Source organism: Danio rerio, chromosome 12 (assembly GCF_052040795.2).
Source record: "Danio rerio strain M-AB ecotype USA chromosome 12, GRCz13ab, whole genome shotgun sequence".
Taxonomy (NCBI): domain Eukaryota; kingdom Metazoa; phylum Chordata; class Actinopteri; order Cypriniformes; family Danionidae; genus Danio; species Danio rerio.
This window is the reverse complement of record NC_141032.1, coordinates 40570983-40592681: the sequence shown is the minus strand read 5'-3', so window position 1 is coordinate 40592681 and position 21699 is coordinate 40570983. Positions and strand designations below refer to the sequence as shown.

The 21699-nt window shown below is 33.0% G+C and overlaps 2 protein-coding genes across 5 annotated transcripts in view; both read left to right on the top strand.

Moving 5' to 3' along the window:
* Positions 1-21699, top strand: part of sdk2b (sidekick cell adhesion molecule 2b) — a 628575-nt gene that overhangs the window by 11724 nt on the left and 595152 nt on the right. The gene's annotated exons all lie outside the window — the stretch shown is intronic.
* LOC147841460 (uncharacterized) overlaps positions 9842-21699 on the top strand; it is a 74400-nt gene continuing 62542 nt past the window's right edge. The window contains exon 1 of the mRNA XM_087276696.1: positions 9842-10003. The gene's annotated coding sequence lies outside the window, so the exon portion shown is untranslated. The remainder of the gene's footprint in view (positions 10004-21699) is intronic.

Here is a 21699-nt window from a genome sequence, read left to right as displayed (position 1 = left end):
TTAGAGTGCTAGCACAAAAAGTCAGCAAATATTAAATGTTCCAAACACTGTTGGGAGAAAACGGAAAACACTTTCGGGAGAAAATGAAAGTGAGGGATGAAGAGCGAGAAACAATAATATACAGACACGCAGATTTCATTCCTACTAATCAGATGAGAATTAAGTGTGTGTTTGCTAAATCAAGCCTGGTGTAATTTCTCCACCTGCATTCATTATTTCATTGTGTTGTGCTCTTTTTCCACTGGTCTGGTCGTTTCATGATTAGACGTGCTAATCCTTCAGTCGCCACGTAAAAAGAAGCCGTGTTTTAAACGCTCGGACAAATCCATTTGTGATTAGAGCTTCTCTGAGTGGAGCGTGGCCAACAAATGCAGACAAATGCTCTTGCACACACCGACGCACACCCGAATACTAAGTTCAAGGACTGTGCCAGCGAGGCATTTAGCCATGGTGCGTGTTTTAAATGGTCTCTCTGAGCCCACTGAAGCAGGCATTATGCTTCTAGTCAGTTGAGTCATGGCCCCTGTAGCTGTGACCGCACTGAGATATGGCATCGGTGCCAGACTTCTGGGTGTTGCACGGTAGGCATGCACTTTCATCTGAAACATGCCGGTTTCAAACTCCTAAGAAATTGTGTTGTTGCTTAGCAGCTGCCATTTAGATTCGCCAAGTTGCCGAAAGCTGTGACATGAACATGTCGGGTGGCCCTTTTATTTTTGTGTTTTTTTAGGTGGTAGTTTCAGTAGGTGTGTGATATAGCTGTTTGTGAATGTAAAATATAAAAACAAAGATCGAAATGTGCAATATCACATGAATATAATATTTATCACTGTAAAGAATATTATAAAGAATATTATAAAGAAATTAGCAGTTTTACGTATTTAATGTTTTTTTTTCTCTCATTTATTTATGCTTTAGAATTGCAGTATGGGACCTTCATCTTTCTTCCAACAATGTTTAACCTTGAAAAGTTTGAAAAGGTGAATTTTATTAACATTTTAGTCAGCACTGGGCCGATAAACAATATTATATTGATTCGCGATGAAATGTATGTCAATAACAATGACAAGCTCTGAACTTTTTTACTCTATATTGATCCAGGAGCCAATCATGCAGCAGAAATGTGCAACAATGGGAATCTAAATGTGTATTGATATTAGAAATAACGTTTTTCGTAGTCTCCAGAAATGTAGATCCTGGGTACATATACGCAATGAGCCTGGGTTGAAATGTGCGTAATGCTAAAGTATGGTCTTCATTGGCTTCCGATGACTAATTATTACTCAGACCCTTATACGCTGAAGTTTTGTGATATTGGTATCTAAGTGATGTGGTAAACATCATTGTTACCCTTTGCATTACTACAGTATGTTAAAAACCTAAAAGTTGAAATTCAGATGTAGTGATTGGCATTTAATTTTGGAATATTCTCTTTTAGCAGTAGACCAAACACAACATTACTGGCCCATCTAACCAATCAGAGCTGGTTTTCAAAAATCAGGGTTTAAAGAGAGAAGGATACCTGAACCATTTTAGACACAAAGAGAAAATATCTAATGCTTCCATGTGTATTATGAGAGCAGTAACATGTTTTTTTGACTGCATGAATGTCAGTCTATTGTAGAAGGCCTCCAAAAACAAAGCCATGAGCATATAAGCATCAAACAAATGTGTATAATTCAGATTCATATTAAGTGTGTTGGAATAGAGTAGAAAAAAGATGTTGAACAATAAAAGAAAAATATGCCATTGATGCTGATAATATCTTACTCTGGAGAAAGTTTGAGGGAGATGAAAAGAGCGGGTGGCATACACGAGCGCCGGTGAAGGGATGTAATTGATGCAGTGCCGCCATTCGCTGCCGTTGCTCACGTTTCATCTGAAAATGTGCTTATTGTCACTCCAGGGGCACTCTGGGTTTTTTTTTTTCACTCAATGTATTCCAACCTTTTTAATCTGCACTTTTGCTGCACTTGCTCTTTGAAGTCGCATTACATAAGGGGACTGCTAGAGGTTGCATACAAGAACGAAATAAAAGAATCCTCACAGTTTCTTTCTTGCAATACCTCCTGCTTTGCTCCGATTGCGTGTCTTGGATGTTCTTGATTCTGTGTGACTGTGGTTTATTTGGAAATACACCAGGGTTGGCTTGCACTATGATTTATAAGGCCTTGCTTGAAAATGAGATGTGAAGATCACACCAGAGGCATGGACATATTATTTATTTAATAAATAAATAATATTTTATTGATAAACTGGCCACAGATTATTATTATTTATTTGCAGATACATGATATATATGGTGGCCAGTTATTGTGTTCAAATTTCTGAAAGCAAATATATGATTAATCTGGTTTTAATATATTATTAATTTAAAAAATAGTATGATTAGTATGATTGATTGATTAGTTATGTAATCAATTGTATTATGTATTATGCATGTTTAAATATTAAATATATAAATAGTTACAATAAAGTGTTTGAAAAATTAAGGAAAAAAATCTATCTATATTAGTATTTTATTCATTAAATAAAGAAAAAAATAATAATGACAAATCCTAAATAATGTTTAGCAAAGCAAGGGATTTTTCATGGTATTTACTGTAATATATATATATATATATATATATATATATATATATATATATATATATATATATATATATATATATTTTTTTTTTTTTTTTTTTTTATTTTGGAAAACGTTTTATTTGTGTTATTTTAGTTACAATAAAAGGGGATACATGACAATCTCAGGTTAGATGACCGAAGAGACTCACCGGGCTGATGCTCAATCAACATGTGCAAACTGCAAAGAGCTTGCAGCAGCATTTTGAACTAATTGCTACTGAAATAAGGTTTTCTCACTAATAATCCTAAAGTATAGTGAGTTACAATAGTCCATAGTGATAATAAAAGCATTCATTATTAAAAAAATAATAATAATAATTATATATATATATATATATATATATATATATATATATATATATATATATATATATATATATATATATATACATACAGTATATGTACAGTAAAAAGTAACAATTTTATTTTACCCAATAAATCAATAAATGCATTGATAATATCCAGATTTTTATGTAGTCAATCAAATTAACTTAAACAATAAAAATGCATATTTGATATTTGTTCATGCCCGAACTGAAAAACAAAATTTAAACAGTTTTAGACAAAAAAAAAAATAATTATGTTGCACACTAGTTTGATTATGTATAAATATAATTACGACTATATTGTATAAATGAATATTATTATAACTATAGGGCTACATCATGCTGCTGACAATCAAAAACAAAATGACATGATATCAGTCGCTTGTCCTCTGACCGTGTGCAGCTGAAAACAATCAGTATCTCCTTGGAAAGTCCATCAAGGTCTGGATCATTTCATGTGTGCACTGCTTCATTACCACATTCAAGTAATGATCATTAAATCGCTGATCAAGTACAGTCGCGAAGAAGTGCAGAGGATCCGAATAGACACACCGCAGACATGCTTTTTCGTACAACAAGTGCAGGCCATGGTTTTGATTTGCATCACCACTGTTTCAGCCGTGTTGTTTCAGTGATAAAAGTATTTTGGCCGAAAACCGAAAATGCATTTTCATTGACCTAATATCCCTTCTTTTAAAGTCAATATTATTAGCATTATTAGTTATTGGATAACTTATTATAATCAGATTTTTTAAATCTGAATATAATATTTCCATAATTACCTCAAAATAACTACAGAGTTACTTTTATTTATGTATTTGTTAAGATTTAAACGGTTAATTCCCTTCCATTTGCCTCAATTAGCAGTTTATTTATACGCAGTGGTGTTTTTGACGCAACAGAGATATTGTCTAGAGCATAAATTGTACTTTAGTGCCAATTTATGCCAGAGCTATGCAGATTTTCCCCCTTGGCAGCTGGTGCAAGCGGCCCCTGGTCTATGCCATTCCTCAGAGTAAATTCAGTCCACAAGCTTAGACAGATGGTTCATGGCTTGAGCCTCTATATGAGCGTCTGCATTGTGACCATTCTAGACTTTTCAGCTGTTCTCGACTTGTGTAAACTGGCCCCCAGCTGACCCGCTTTATGGCTCAATCTTTCCAATCACCCTTTGATAAAGTTCCGCTTGCTTCTGAAATCGTCTCTAATGAGGAGCGTTTTGCCATCTCCTGTGTAGGAATATTAGTGGGCGCACGTTGTTGTGGGAGCAATAAGCTTTGAAATGTTGAGTCAACGCTGGGCTCGTTTCCATACAGTGCATTTTGTGCCCGCAGTGGCTTCTTTGAAGTTCCAGGTTTCTTCTTCTCACTGATGTCAAGCCTGGCCTAAATCAAGGCAGAACTGAACTAGAGGGAGGATATTTGGGGGGCTTTATGGGGAATGTGTGATAGTACAATGATACGCTTAGCTTGTGTGTTTCTGATGCTATCGCCACATCCAAGCGTTTCATGCGTTTACCCTCCTCCGTTCTTCCCACATATCCTGCCTCCTGCAGTCATATGTTCAGGATTCACTTAAGTAGAACCACACCTGGATTTTGTAATGGGCATTAAAAAACCTTACATACATTCACACTGATCTATTTCAGTTTTTTAAAGATAAATAGTGTGGGTAGTGTGTTCACATTGGAAATGTGTTACATATAAAGTATATTTTAATATGTGAATCATTATCTGGAGACTCATTCTGACTGAAATGTTTGAATCAGTGAATCAATCTGACTGAATCAGAGATCAGTGAATTGTTAACTTGAGATTAAATCTGACTGGATAGTTTAAATCAGTGAATCACTAACTGGAGACTTTCTTTGTGTAGAACATTTGAATCAATCAAATTTTAACTAGATGCTCTGTCTGACTAAATCTTTTGAATCACTGAATCAAGAATTGGATACATGCTCAGACTGAAACTTTTGCATCAGCAAATAAAACATTAATTTGACTGAATTGTTTAAATCAGTGAATCGCTAGCTGGGGAGTAGTTTTGACCAAAACATTTGAGTCAATTAGATTTTAACTGGATATTCAATCTGACTAAATCATTTGAATCAGTGAATTGTGAATTGAATACTTGCTCTGACTGAAACTTTTGCATTAGCAAGTTGTTAAATGGAGATTCCATTGAACTGGATTGTTTAAATCAGTGAATTGCTAGCTGGAAACTTTCTTTGGCCAGAACTTTTGAATCAATGACTTTTAACCTGATATTTAATTTGACTGAATCATTTGAATCTGTAAATTGTGAACTAGTGACTTACTCTGACTGGAATTTTTTAATTAGCAAGTTGTTAAATGGAGAATCTGTTTGACTGGATTGTTCAAATCAGTGAATCTTGCTGGAAAAAACTTGCTGGATAAGTTGGCGGTTCATTCCACTGTGGCGTCCCTGGATTAATTAAGGTACTAAGCCGACAAGAAAATGAATGAATGAATATTCAATCTGGTTGAATCATTTGAACCGGTGAATTTTGAGTTAGATACTTGCTCTCATTGTAACTTTTAGATCAACTAGTTGTTTAAAGGAGATCCATCTGGATAAGCGAGTTGTTAACTGGAGATTTCATCTGACTGGATCATTTCATCAGTAATGGAGTTTTGACTTTAAATTTAGCAATTGATCTAGTGACGCCTATCTAATGACACTTTTATAATTGTATGCATCAACAGGTACACTTACACTTTTGGGGGTGTCGTATTCTGCATTTTACAGCAGGTATAATAAATGATCTATGGAGTATTTCAAGCTAAAAGTTCTATTTTAAGGACATTTTGAGTCGTCTGTCACCTTCTCGTGTTATAGAAATGTCAGATTTCTCACTTGAGTAAAAGTCATTATCAGCTTGTACAAAAGCTGAAAGTGAAAACTGTATGAACTAGATAATACAAAAATAAATAAATAAATAAAATACATGATTAAATATTTCCCAAATGATGTTCAACAGAGCAAGGAATTTATCCACATTATTTCCTATTTTTTTTTAAAAAAATACCTATTTGTATTATTTTATCTAGAATAAAATCATTTTTTAGCAAGAATGATAATAAAAAAATAAGGCAATATTACTAGCCCCCTTAAGCAATATTTTTTTTTTCTGATTGTCTAGAGAACAAATCAGTTATACAATGACTAGCCTAATTACTCAAATTTGCCTAATTGACCTAATTAAGCCTTTAAATTGCATTTAAATCTGAATACTATAGTGTAACCCACTGGTCCAACTGCCACCAACCCATTCTTAGCTAGTATCCAACCAGTGATTCTTTGTATGGATGTCAGTTGCTCTAACAAGGAGGCTCAAGAGCGTGGCCTCTAGCGTCTGTCTCTAGAGCACCTTTTTAGTTTAGAGGAGTGAAATTTGCCTGCATATAGCACTTTACTAGCTGGCCTCCGTTACCCTCACCCCCTAAACCTCACTACCATCCCGGACGAGCCCCTACTTGTATCTTGAAAAAATATCTAGTGGTATGTTCTGTCATCATGGCAAAGATAAAAGAAATCAGTTTTTACAAACTAGCCACTCGCTAGAGGAAGCCGGACCCCTGATCAATTTCTGCTGGGATAAGCCTACGTCTCCCAAATTCTTTAGTTCTCTTTTTGGCTGCGTCGAGGGCTTATTTATGACTTGAAATCGATTTCAAATCCAAGGAATCATTGCTTCCTTGATTCTGAGGTGTTTAAAATCAAGAGTCAATTATAAAGAATGAGATCAATTTCATGAAGGGGAATCAACTTTTTTTTGTATAAAGGGGACATGTTGACCTTATAGTGAGATGTAATAAAAATATCTGGTGTCCCTAGAATGTGTAAACACCACATAGATCATATGCCTTGTCATATTATTATTATTATTATTATTATTATTATAAGTGTAAATGTTTGTGTACTAATTTTGAAGTTTTGAGAGGACTGACACCTAGTTATTACAAGGTTGAGGTGGTTTATGAGGACAAGCCTTGTGTCCTTGTAATTCAAATATGTAAAAAAATAAAAAAAAATAACATAAGGGTTCTTTTCACATTCCTAGTTGCCATAAGTTTCCTGGGTTTTTAACATTGCTTAGATAGCAGCAGCTCATTTGCATTTAAATAAACACATTAAACACACACACACACACACACACACAAACTTGGATTTAGTGGCTTATGAGTCTTATATATATATATATATATATATATATATATATATATATATATATATATATATATATATATATATATATATATACATACACACAATGTAGTTTATACTGTAAAAGTATATCCTCCACATGTATCTTGAAAATAATATCTGCATTGTCATCATGGCACATATAAAATCAATATTGTATTACAAAATAGCTATTAAAATTATTATCTTATTAATATCATCTTATTAACTATTATCTGTATCTTTAGAAATGTTTTTCAAAAATACAGAAATTGGGGAAAAGCATACAATGGGGTTAATAATTCAGGAGAGATAATTCTAACTTTAATTGTATATAAATAATTGTTCAAAGTATTAACACAAATATCTGCAACTATTTATTGATTGATTATTTACTATGCTTTTTGAAGTAAATATGAAGTTTTAAATGTGTATGTCATAATACAAGCAAAAAAAGAACTCTGTAATTACAATATTTTAATATTGCATACTAAACAAATGGCATCAAAAGGAGAATTCAAGTCAAGAATTCAGTCTTAACCAGAGATGTTATTTCCACCAGTGTACGCGGTGAAAAATGCTTCTTAATAAGAGAGTGAGCTCAGCAAAGACTCGTTGAGAACTTTTATTTTTACAGCACTGCTCTTTGACCCGCATCCCCGAGAAATTGCACCCAGCGGAATTGCAATCCTTATACTCCTGAACTCATTCAGACACCTCTCCTTGCAGATCTCCGCCACTAAAGGAAACGCTGGCCATTTTGAAACCCCGTAACACTCTTAAAGTCTTTAATGTAGAAAACCAGACGAAGCTTCCTCCACGTTTTTGCTCAGTGAATGCAGCACTCAAGTCCTCATTCAGTGTGTGTAATAGCTGAATCCCAGTCCCTTTTTAAAGCACAATTATGCAAAGCGTGGAGAGAGACAGTGCGCGACGCTTCTCGGGTTGTTTACCGAAGTCAGACTGAGCGCGTGGCGGTATGCAAATGAGCTTGGACTGCTGGGTGACACGTCGTTCATGAGGCCTTCAAGTCGTGCACTTGGAATGGAAATGCAATCAGATTGGCCCATGCATAAGATGCCACCTCTGAACCTTGTAATTGCTGCTCCCGCAGGGTGCTTATGCAAGTGTGTGTGTGTTGTGTTTATGAGCTAAAAAAGGCCACTAATCTCAGAATTCTTGTGAATAATTGGACCTGGGGATGGTGTCATGGTATGATGCCACATACTGTATTTCCTCAAGCATTAATGATCTGAATGCGAGACGAGCCACGCGGCTTTAACGCCAGGGGTGCAAAGCATCTTCTACAGCGGAGGCTTATTCAAACCGCAAGAATGCACTGAGCTGTTAGAAGTGTGTTTGTGGATTTCAGTGCTCGAGCGATCAGTTTTTGAAATATTATATTCGCGCTTTCTGCTAGTTTGCTTATAGAAAAAAAGTAAAGGAGTGAGGAAACGATAGGGAGAATAGAGGGTGGGGGGAAAATAAGATTTTATAATAGATACAAACTGGAAGTTTATAAGTTCGGTTAACTTGCATGTATGATATAGACTACTGAAATTAATAATTATGAATGCTTTTGAGTGGAAGCGAAGGATTGAAAAGAACAAACCAATCATTAATGCTTTGACCAGCTCTATTACTTTATGGGTTGAACTATGAATTTTGAATCAAAAGAAAAAAAGTTACATTCTGGGTAATGCGGTGGCACAGTGGGGTAGCATATTCACCTCACAGCAAGAAGGTTGCTGGTTCGAGCCTTGGCTGGGTCAGTTGGCATTTCTGTGTGAAGTTTGAATGTTCTACCCGTGTTAGCGTGCGTTTCCTCCTGGTGTTTTTCCCAACAAGTCTAAAGACGTGGTACAGGAGAATTGGGTAAGCTAAAATTGTTCGCAGTGTATGTGTGTGAATGAGTATGTATTGATGTTTTCCAGCGATGGGTTGCGACTGGAAGGGCATCAGCTGCGTAAAACATGTGCATGATAAGTTGGCGGTTCATTCTGCATTGGAGACCCCAGATTAATAAAGGGGCTAAGCCAACAAGAAAATAAATGAATGAATGAATAAATGATCAGAAAATGTATTATGTCAGTTAACTTGTGTGAAATAATTTGTGACTACATTTAACCACAAAAATTTTAATATTCTTGTATACATTATGTACATCTACAGTCTATAAGAAATGTGAAATCTATATACAAATGTAATATGTATTTATATACACATTTACATTACATTTATATCATATACATTATATCTCCCAAAAGATAATTAGATGATGTACAGCAACCACTGTTGTGAAAAAAAAAAAATAAATCAAAATGTGTATATATATATATATATATATATATATATATATATATATATATATATATATATATATATATATATATATATATATATATATATATATATTTTTTTTTTTTTTTTTATTATTAAATTAGTCTGTTCATCAAGGCGGCATTTATGAAATAAGAAAAAATAAATGTTAAATTGTAAAATATTTCTTTATTAAATATTTATTTAATACTCATTGTATGTAGTTTCAAATGAAATTATTACTTCAGTCATTATTGCTTTTATTAATATAACCATTAATAATGTTAATAATAGGCAGCATGTTGGCACAGTGGGTAGCATGATCACTTGACCGCAAGAAGGTCACTGGTTTGTGCCACGGCTGGGTCAGTTGGCATTTCTGTGTGGAGTTTGCATGTTCTCCCCGTGTTGGTTTGGGTTTCCTCCAGGTGGTCTGGTTTCCCCCACTGTCCAAAGATATGCGCTACAGGTGAATTGAATAAGCTAAATTGACCGTAGCCAATGTGTGTAAATGTAAGAGTGTATGGGTGTTTCCTGGTGCTGGGTTACGGCTGGAAGAGCATCCGCTCTTCAGTGTTTGGACTCTCAGTAATGATTTTAAACCACACTGAACTGAACTTAAACATTAAAAACTGAACTACCCTGATCCAGTTACTATGACATTTATGTGAAGCTGCTTTGACACAATCTACATTGTAAAAGCGCTATACAAATAAAGATGAATTGAATTAAATTGAAATTTGCTGCATAAAACATATGCTGGATAAGTTGGCGGCTCATTCCTCTGTGGCAACCGCTGATTAATAAAGGGACTAAGCCAAAAAGAAAATGAATGAATAATAATAATAACAACAACAACAATTATAATAATAATCATAATAATAATCACTGAAATAAATTATTAAATTAAATGATAAACTACTTTTAATCAATTATTTTATAGTGCAATAACATTTCACAATTTTACAATTTCTGCTGTGTTTTTGAACAAATACTAAACACAGCCTTGGTGAACAGGATAAGCTTATTTTAAAACATTTAAAAATCCTACCGACCCCAAACATATTTATTTCTCATCTTTTAATTACCTTTGGGATGTCCATAATTTATACTGTTCCCAATAATCAATAGAAAAGCCTTTATATTGGCTATTACAGCAATCAAACAGTTCTATAATTGGTGAGCAGATTTTTGCGTGTCTCCTCAGGTAATTTACCCCTTCCTCTTTAGTGATAAGTTCCAAAACTTTCAGGTTGGAGGACTTCCTTGCCATCACCCTTTTCAGCTTTAGCATCTTGGATGATTTGATGTGTGGATGTTTTCAGCCCAATCTCATAAGGAAACATAACAATTTTATGTTTTGTCAGTTTAGTGGCCAATTCATGCTAATTATTTTGAGTTCAGTCTTATGAAAATGTATGATAAACCCAACCACCATTGGGGAATAACTAAATTGTACTAAAATGTACAAATGAGAGCATACAATTTGATATGAATTAGACACTAAATCAAAGAGTTACCAATTGGCATGAGATGGCGTTAGTTTTGTTGCTCTAACTTCTTTATTCATTCATTTTCCTTCAACGTAGTCTCTTATTTATCAGGGGTTGCCACAGTGGAATGAACCACCAACTATTCCAGCATATGTTTCAAGTAGCGGATGCCCTTTTACCTGCAACCCAGTACTGGGAAACACCCAAAATACTCTTGCATTCACACACACGCACACACACTCATACACTTCAGCCAATTTTGCTTACCCAATTCACCTATAGTGCATGTTTTTGGACTCTGGGGAAACCAGAGCACCCAGAGGAAACCCATGTGGACATACAGAGAACATGCAAACTTCACACAGAAAATCCAACTGGCCCAGCTAAGACTCGGACCAGAGACCTTCTTGCTGTGAGGCGACAATGCTCACCACTGAGCCACCATGCCACATCTTCTTTATCTTGATAAACCATATATCTTTTCAAGTGTTTTCTTAAAATGTGTGGTTGACAGTTAAGGGTTAAGATAAGAACATCTGCTTAGTGTTCAAGTGTAAATGTGACAATCCAAGATGTAACAGATTTCACAGACTCCCAGGTTTCACTCGACAAAAGTGTATGTACTTTCTTTCACACTATGACAAGATTAGCCCATACGTTAAGCATGGCACGCTACTTTGTGTGTCTGTGCATGTGCGTATCATTGAGCATATGGTGTCTGCCACTCTCTCCACAATGATGCCACCGCTCACCAGCTCACAGGGGCTTCATCAATCACTGCCGCCGAGCAGAAGCCACTCGCTAGAGGAAGCCGGACCCCTGATCAATTCCTGCAGGGACAAGCCTACGTCTCCCAAACTCTCCAGCTCTCTTTTTGGCTGCGTCGAGGGCATGTTTATGACTAGGCATGGATTTCAAAAACAGTCGCTTCCTTGATTCTGCGGCGTTGAAAATCAAGAGTCGATTACAAAGTTGGGATCAATTTCATAAATCAAAGGGGACATGTTTCTCTTATTTTGAGATGTAATATAAATCTCTGGTGACTCGAGAATGTGTAAATACCTCATAGATCATATACTTCGTGAATTTGTTATTATTATTTTTTTTTAAATGTAAATTTTTGGGTACTGGTTTTGATGGTTTATGAGGACTGACACCTAGTTATTACAATGTTGAAGTGGGTTATATTAGGATATGTCTTGTCTCATTGTACTTCAAATAAAAATAAAAAAAAAGTAAAATGAAAAAAAATAAAATTCTTACAAAAAGGCTTTTTTCACCATCTTAATTCCCCACAAGTTTCCTGGGATTTCAGTGGGTTTAGGGCAGGGGTTGGGTAAGGCCATATAATATGTTGTTTTTTTACAGTATAAACTACATTGTACCTATGTAGAATCCTCATAAACCACCAAAACCAGTGTGCGTGTGTGTGTTTAATGTGTTTCTTTAAATGCAAATGAGCTGCTGCTATTAAAAAGACCCTTTTCTTGTTGTTCTGGCACTCAAGAAACAACAAAACAACAATGCTAAAATGTCAGAAATTAACAGTATTGGTTCAATTGCACTCGGTTTATTACGATCAGGTTTTTAGCCCCTCGAGTCCAAGTCCTTTTTTTCCAATACCGATCCAATACCTAATACATAAAAAAAAGAAAGAATACCGAAAAACAAATTAAGGATCTTCCTTATTTGTTATTTATTTACAAACAGAGCACTTCTTTGTGGTAGCTTGAACAATCAAGTAATAAAAAGCATAACCTCTTTACTTTTGAACGTAAATATAAATTTCAACTTAAAATACTCAGCAGGCAATTCCAAGTATGCATATCTCATAGTTCGTTTACATTTGACATAAGCATAGTTTGTTTTGGCAATGTTGTTGTCATCAACTTTATAATACTTCTAGACCGCAAACATAAACGGCATTATCAGGCCCAATTTCCAATCACGTGATCGGACATGGACATTTCTACTTTTGACTCTTCTAGCAGTATAAAGCCTGAAATGAGACATTTCTGAAAGTTTACTATAGATGCTTTATGCTTTACATTTCATGCCGTTTTTGAGGAAGAAAGTTGTTTAAACATATCGACTACATTCAATGTGAACAGGCCCTTTTTTGAAAATACCGGTAAATTTGTTCTGGCAATTTTCAAGAAAGGGAAGTTGAAACATTACGGGTAATTTGCTGTAATGCTGGGCTGTGTGAACGCAGAAGGAAAATTGCCGGAATGAGTGCGTTCACATCTAGAACGCGCTGACATGAGACATGTACTCCAGCCAATCAGAACATTCAGACACATTCATATCCAAGCTGTTTATGAAAATAAAAGACTTTGAATATTTTTCCAGACACATTTAGCTGCTAGATGTTAATCAGATAACATTTCTATGTTCCTTCTTATTGCCAACTCTGTAAGAAAGTATCGATAAAATGCTTATGATAAGCCGCTGTTTGTTTACCTTCAAGCTCTGCTTCAGTTGCTTGACGCGTGTGCACGTGAAGCAGCCGAGTAAGTCACACATTATATTTACACATCAACATGAGAAAGTGTTCCTCCATGTGTTTTTCATCGAAGTTGTTCACAATACTTATCCAACCATAGAGTTTGTAATGTAGTCAAGTGTTTACAAATACAAGCGCAGCAGTTTAGAGCTCAGTTCTGGTTAATGATGTCAGAATTTACTGGTATTTTGTAATGGATGTGTGAATGGTCTTTTCTGGAAAAATTCCGTAACACCCTTGCCTGTGTGAACAGCACTTTTTTACCTGTAAAGTCGTCATGGAAATTTTCCGGATATTTACCGGTATCACTGTGTGAAAGGGGCTATTGAGACAATTTTTTTTTTTTTTCTCATAATGAATTTTATTGATTCCATTGATTTTAGAACAATCAATCAGAAACGGTTCTAAATATTATTGGAACTAAACAGCTTATTTGCCCATCCGCCATTTGGAAATAATACAACTCTTCCCTTCTGGATTAATCAACTGTAACCATATGCTCCCCATGAAATTACAGTGCAATTTGAACCACAGAAAACAGCTGTTGCCGTTTTAAAAATAAAGGAGAGGGATGTAGCAGTGTAATTGCCATAACTTTGATTTGTTGGGTGCTTCATTTTGATGAGTGAACACATTTAGGATTTTTTTTTTTCATTCTTATTTATTTATTTATTTATTTATTTATTTATTTATTTATTTATTCTATTCTTTGTGTGCTAGCAGATGGGGGCAAGGAAAACATTATTGTGTCCATAAAACAACAGGCAGTTTCATCACCTTAGAGTGCATTTGGATGACCAGCAGTGCTTCACACATATTGTGATAATCTTTTTTTTTAATCTGCTATTTTTCGCTGTTGCCGTCTCTTCAACAAGGTTATTATCTCTCAAATGCTGCAGTTGATCTGGCAATTGTTTGCGATGCGCCATAGGTTGTCACTGAAATCATTCACTCTAATCCCTAGGTAATTGAGGCGGTGTTTATGAATATCACTCCAGTCATATTCACAAAATAGGACAATTTTGGCGGCCATAAAAAAAATATATATAATGCAAATGTTTGCTGCTTATATGTTATAAAGAGAATATGCAGTTTAAGATATGTATATGTATATGTATATTAATAATAACATTTGGTATAGAAACCACAAAAAATATGCAGCATAACATATTAGGATCTTTTTTGAAGCATCACCAGACACCAAAGCCTGGAGTATTATCAATATTATTTAAAATATATTGATATAGAAAACTTTTATTTAACATTGTAATAATATTTAATAATTTTAGCATATTTTTGAGTAATTAAATAAAGTGTTGATGAGCATCTTTTAAAAAGGTTATCTCAATGTGCATTTTGTATACAGTTCGCTTTCAAAGACGTCTGAGCTCAAGTTCAGCACATTTTTGCCATCGACTTTCTCTTAAATGTAAGCCTCTGGCCTCTTCATCCCAACAGTAGACAGTTACATCTTGGAAAAATAATAATAAAATAAAGATCCAACGCTGTGCTCTAACAAGCCTCAACTTTCCCCCAACTGGATGTTCTTTTTGACTGTTTTGAGAGGGAATGTTTCAGTGTGATGAACAGAGGAAGGCAGAAACATTACTGGCAGGATCTTCAAACGCCACGTTAGGTTTGGTGCATGCCGGCAGCTTCTGAGATCTGTTGTTCTGCTTCAGTTGAGTCGAACATGACTGTGCATCATTCAGAAATGAATTGTAAAATCATGAATTGTGAATGCAGGCTGGAGAACCTTCTTTAAAAGTCCTGAACAAGACTTGTGTGTTTAATTAGGTTATTGGGTCTATTGTAATTTGTATGTAGTGTTGTATTTCATCATCCTATGTGATGAATTGAGCTATGTTGAATTCTATTTAAAATGATTGCCTGAACTGCAGTGACATAAAACTATACACTAAAAAAAGTGACATTTTTATCCAAAATAATAATACTAATACTACTACTACTACTACTACTAATAATAATAATAATAATAATAATAATAATAATAATAATAGTTATTATTATTATTATTAATATTATTATTATTAGTATTATTATTATTATTATTGTTGTTGTTGTTGTTGTTGTTTTTATAGTTGTTGATATTATTATTATTATTATTATTATTATTATTATTATTATTATTATTATTATTACTACTATTATTATTATTTTTATTATTATTATTGATATTAAATACTAAATGAAAATAGATACAAAATAATAATAATAATAATAATAATAATTAATAATAATAATAATAATAGTTATTGTTGTTGTTGTTGTTGTTGTTGTTGATATTATTTTGTTATTATTATTATTATTGATATAAAATACTAAATGAAAATAGATTAATAATAATAATAATAATTAATAATAATAATAATAATAATAATAATAATAAATCTAGAGAAGTACATTTAAAACAATAAAAATATTATTTTGTTTACATTACTTTTTATTTGATGGTTAAAACTACTTATGAAAAGTCAAGTGCATTAATACAAAATAAATTCATTGTTTTTTGTTCGTGTAATTTATTTTATTTTTTTACGAGGAACCCTTGTTGTTAGTGACACTGGTGGCTATTAAGTGAATTGCACAATGGCAATTTTATTTTATTCTATTATATTTAAAATTATTTTATTTTATTTAAAATTATTTTATTTATTTTAGCTTATTTTATTAACATGGGACCCTTGTTGTTAGTGACACTGGTGGTCATTAAGTAAATTACAGAAATGCAATTTAATTTAATGTAATTTAATTTGATTTAATAGAATTAATAGAATTTTATTTTATTAACAAGGAAGCTTTGTTGGTAATGGCTGTTCATTCCGCTGTGGCGACCCCGGATTAATAAAGGGACTAAGCCGACAAGAAAATGAATGAATGAATTAATCAATTAATCAATTAATCAATTAATTAATTAATTGTTAATGCCCTGGTGGCCATTGTGTAAATTGCATAATTGCAATTAAATTAAATTAAATTAAATTAAATTAAATTAAATTAAATTAAATTAAATTAAATTAAATTAAATTAAAATAAATTAAATTAAAATAAAATAAATTAAATTAAATTAAATCTTATTATTTTTAGTTTTTATTTTATTTAATTTTATTACATTTAATTTTTATATTATTTTATTTAAAATTATTTTGTTTGATCTATTTTATTTTATTAACAAGGGATGCTTGTTGTTAATGACACTGGTGGCCATTAAGTGAATTGCAGAATTGCAAATTAATTTAATTTAATTTAATTTAATTTAATTTAATTTAATTTAATTTAATTTAATTTAAAAATAATTTATTTTATTAACAAGGAACCTTTGTTGTTAACATCAGTGGTGGCCATTAAGTGAATTGCAGCAATTTACTTATTGCTTGGACTTAATTGTTGTGCCTTTTTAACATTCATTTAAAACAATTATTTGCCCAGAGAGAACTTGTAAATAGATTTGCAACAAAATACTAATTAACTTTCAACCTTTGTCAACCAACAACAATTTTTGGGAAATGCGTCCCATATTAGCTCTATCAGCAATCGCGTGTCATAGATGTTCTTGGAAGACCAGTAACACATAACATGATGGCCATTCATTCTCATTGGCTTTTCCCTCAGAAGCGTAGTGGCGTGGCGGTCCTCCATCTGTCTTGATTTGTCAATAGCTACAATTTTAATTACACCTGAGCGCTGTCAGCCTGCCAGCCTGGATGGAGCAAGAAAGATCGATCTGCTCTTTCTAATTGATTCATTGCCTCGCTGATGAGCAATCTCTTCTTCCTTTTTTTACAGTCCCTATCATGTCGGGCCCACAAAAGCAAAGGCCAAACACAGAGGGACCCGAGTCGAGGCCTTGTTTTACAGTGTTTTGTGCAGCCGTGCGAGTAGTTTTGTGGGGAAATGAACGCTGGGACCGAGCGGCAGTACATCACTCTGGTCATTACGTGCCAGTTATGGTGGTTGCAGATAGTGGAGACGGTGGCCCACCCCCCCCCAAAAAACGCTTTTCACCTAACGGTATCTTTAATTTGTGTGGCTGTTTTTCAGCCTCTAACGGCCTTTTTGCCGGCGTTTGGGAAATGGAGGAGAGGATATATGTTTGTTATTAAACAGGCGAGAGCAGCAGGGCTGGATGCTGAGGTGCTTCACTTCACCTTTCTGAAGTCCTCAGCTCTATAAAGCATAAAACGCAGGGTAATGGAAGAACTGGCTGTCTGCTCCTTTAGTGATTGTGCCCGGTATAAATCGTGCATTGCTGCTGGGAGAAAACTACTTGTAAAATTGACCCTTTAGGACAATCTTAGTTTGCCAGACCTCAGCTAAATGGCAAAGGCTGGTCAAGAATGAAGAATCTGATCAAGCTTTATGACCAAAGATCAGATTGGCAAGTTGATAGTATGTTAAAAATACAATATATTGACATAAGACATAGTTCACCCCAAATAGACAATTTAGTCACAATTTAGTCACCTTGAAGTGATTTCAACCCCTTTTGATTTTAGAATGTTGACATCCAAAGTTAAACAATTCTAAATAATATGCAAACAGTGGCTTACTTTTCAAAAGCTCTCATATCTATTTACGAAAATAAAAAAAACTTAAATGTGTCTGACAATGATGTATTTTATTATTTTACATTTATTTTTAGATAAACTATGACTTTAACCTAGGAGTCATCAATCACGGTCCTGGAGGGCCGGTATCCCTGCAGGGTTTAGCTCTAACTTGCCTTAACACACCTGCCTGGTTGTTTCAAGCATACATAGTGAGACCTTAATTAGCTTGTTCAGGTGTGTTTGATTAAGGTTGGAGCTAAAATCTGCAAGACACCAGCCCTCCAGTAATAAGTTTGGTGACCCCTGCTTTAACCCTTTAACCGTATGTCCTACCAAATGGTTGACCTTATTTTGACTGTTTTAAATAATGGTTTACACTACACGCATTGTTGGTTTAAAATCAAACAAACATAATTCTGTTGCACTTCTGATTTTGGTTTTATTGTAAACAAATGGCATACTTCACAAAAAAAGATGATTTAGTATACTTTTTTATTTATTTTGAATGTTTTTTTTTATTTTTATAAATTGGTGTTACACTTTACATTTTTCATATAATATGTATTAATTCGGATACTTTTGCCGCACACCAACATATCAACTATTTGATAGAGATTGATATATTTTTTTTAAAAAATGCTACACAATAATGACTTAAGTGTGATTGCGTAATTTTGAGTTGAAAATGATCTTTAGATGTCAAAAAAAGAGGTTTTCTATACCTAAAAAAAACAAAAACAAAAAAAAAACAGTGTAAACAACTGAGAATTGAAAAAACTTTATGATGGGATCACGAGTTTCGAAAAGTCGAAAAGGTTTTTTTAGTAAACAAAAACAATCCTAAGTAAAATAAACTTTGCTTAACCATTTCAAATTTGAATTGTTAAATATAAAATGATTGTGATACAATAGTATTGATACATGCAAATGATAATATAAAAAAAAATATTGCCTGAACTAAAATATTTAATGTAAATTTTTATGGATTATTTACTTAATATATCTTTAAAAAATGTATAAATTATTTCTTTGTTTTTATTTCTTTATTTGTTTATCACTTTTTATTCATCTATTTATTTATTTTTAATTATTTGTTCAATTTTATTTTAATTTATGTTATTTATTTATATATATATATATATATATATATATATATTTATTTATTTATTTATATTATCTATCTTATCCATCCATCCATCCATCCATCCATCCATCCATCCATCCATTAGTATTTTGTACAAAATGAAACACTACATATAAAATATTCTATTTTAACCTGGCTAAAGATTGCTCAAAGAAAATAACCTAGTTAACCACTTAAGATTAATGTTTTAACTTTCTATATTTTAATGAAGTGAAAGCGATGTTAGTATTCTGCTCATCAAACTCATTTTCACATGAACAAAAACATCCTGATAGTCTCTGTAGTCGACTAAACCACACTAGCTGTGCTCACTATTGTAGTCAGCTTTCATGGAGAACGAAAGCTGCCTGTCTTGGTCCCCACTGAGACACAAAAGTGGGTGGTCTTTTTAACAGACAACCCAGACAAAGTAGTTACGAGAGAATGTGCACCTAGAAAAAGAACTACAGACCAGATGCTGTACATCTAGATGTAATGACCTTAGTGCCGACAAGGGGCCAAATCAGCCTTTCGCATTTGAAAACCTTCCGTAGCCCCTGCGATCAAAAACAAAATAAGGAAACAGCCACACGAAAAGGGGAACTGTAGGGCTTCCTATTGAGCAAACACAATAATGGCAAAGCACCCATTTCTGAACAAGGTGACAGGCTTTCTCAAGAAACTCTAGAGGAACAAAAGGAGTTTGCGAGCAGCCGCTGATTGGAGTATTTGTGTGCAGATGCGTTTGCGATGGCATGGGACTCTACTTGAAGGATGGAAATAGCCTTTTACTGGTTGTGGGGTTTATTCAGGTAGACGAGCGAACACAAAGACGGGCATAAAGAGAAAGTACGCTGCCTGGAAAAGGCTTGTCTGTGCAATCTGCCATGGTGCACAATGGCCGAATCTCTCTCGTTGTGTGCTCTCGCTTTTTCTTTGTGTCCTTTAATCATGCTGAAAAGCCAAATGACATTCTGTTATAGTGCGAACGCAAGAAAAGTACTGTCTGCATGGCCTTGAGTTGCGATTAGACCAATCAATGCGGGAAAACATCTAAACATAATGCATTTAACACTTTGTGTGAGGATAAACTGCAATAAACAGTTTAATTGGGATCATTTAGGTGGATTACATGAGGATTATTTGAAGTTCTCATTCAAAGGCTATTTGTTTATTTATTTATTTATTTATTTATTTATTTATTTATTTATTTATTTATTTATTTGTTTGTTTTTTTGTTTGTTTGTTTGCTTTTTTATTATATTTAATTTCATTTTCACTTTATTTAATTTGTTTGTTTTTATTTATTTTTATTTATGCATTTATTTATTAGTTTTTATTTATTTTTGTTATATTTTAGTTTTTTATTTTATTGTTTGTTTTAATTTTTACTTTATTTATTTATATATTTTATTTTATTTGTTTATTTATTTTATTTTTCTTTATTTTATTTATTCATTATTTTAATTTTTAGTCGCATTTATTTATTTGTATTTTTTATTTATATTTTTGTATTTAATTATTTTATTTTATTAGTTTTTTTTGTTTTTGTTTTATATTATTATTAATATTGTATTTATTTGTTTGCTTTTATTTCTAACTTTTATTTATGTATTTATTTTTTTTATTTGAATGTTTTTGTTTTCATTTTATTTTTATTTATTCATATGTTTTTATTTTTTTTTTTTTTATTAAATTAATGAAATAATCCATCAATTTATTTATTTATTTATTTATTTATTTATGCATTTATTTATGCATTTATTTATGCATTTATTTATTTGAGTTACATGACATTTATAAAGCTTAAGAGGGGCTAATATTATTGACCCTAAACATTGTTTTAAAAATAAAAGAAGAAAAAAATTACAGCCAACCTAAAATTACAAACCTTAAAAAAAAAAAAAAAAATACAAAACATACTTTTATTTCTCTTTAACTGAGAATGGCCCATGAGCAGTCTGAAACAAACAATGTGTTTGTGTTCATTTTTGAGCAGATGTGTTTGTAGCACGGTATCTCAGTTCAGCCGGTGCAGTTTTGGTCTCCTCAGCTTGTTTCTCAGAAGCATATCATTGCGCAGCACGCCACTGACCTTTTGACACACCACCTGCACTTAGATACTTAAAATAGCAGGTGCTGAAAGACCAAATGCCACAGCAGTTGAGGACGAAAAAATGTAATTTTCAGAAAAGGCGGATGTGCAAGTTGTACATGTAAGGGCTTTCTTTCGTAAGAGCAAGTTTTAGTTATATTTTAGTTGTTTTAGTTGTGTGGATATGGTTAATGGCTCTCTAAAAATGGCACTTTAGTGCATTTTCTCCTTTGAAAATTACTATGGGAAATCTGTGTGACTTCTGATGCCTGAAAAGTGTACTGTATAGATGTTTATAAAGCAGTGCTGCTGACCTTGGTGGTTTACGATAGGAGTAATCTAGTTTGTTCTGCCAATTATTATTATTATTATTATTATTATTATTATTATTATTATTATTATTATTATTATTATTATTATTATGTATTT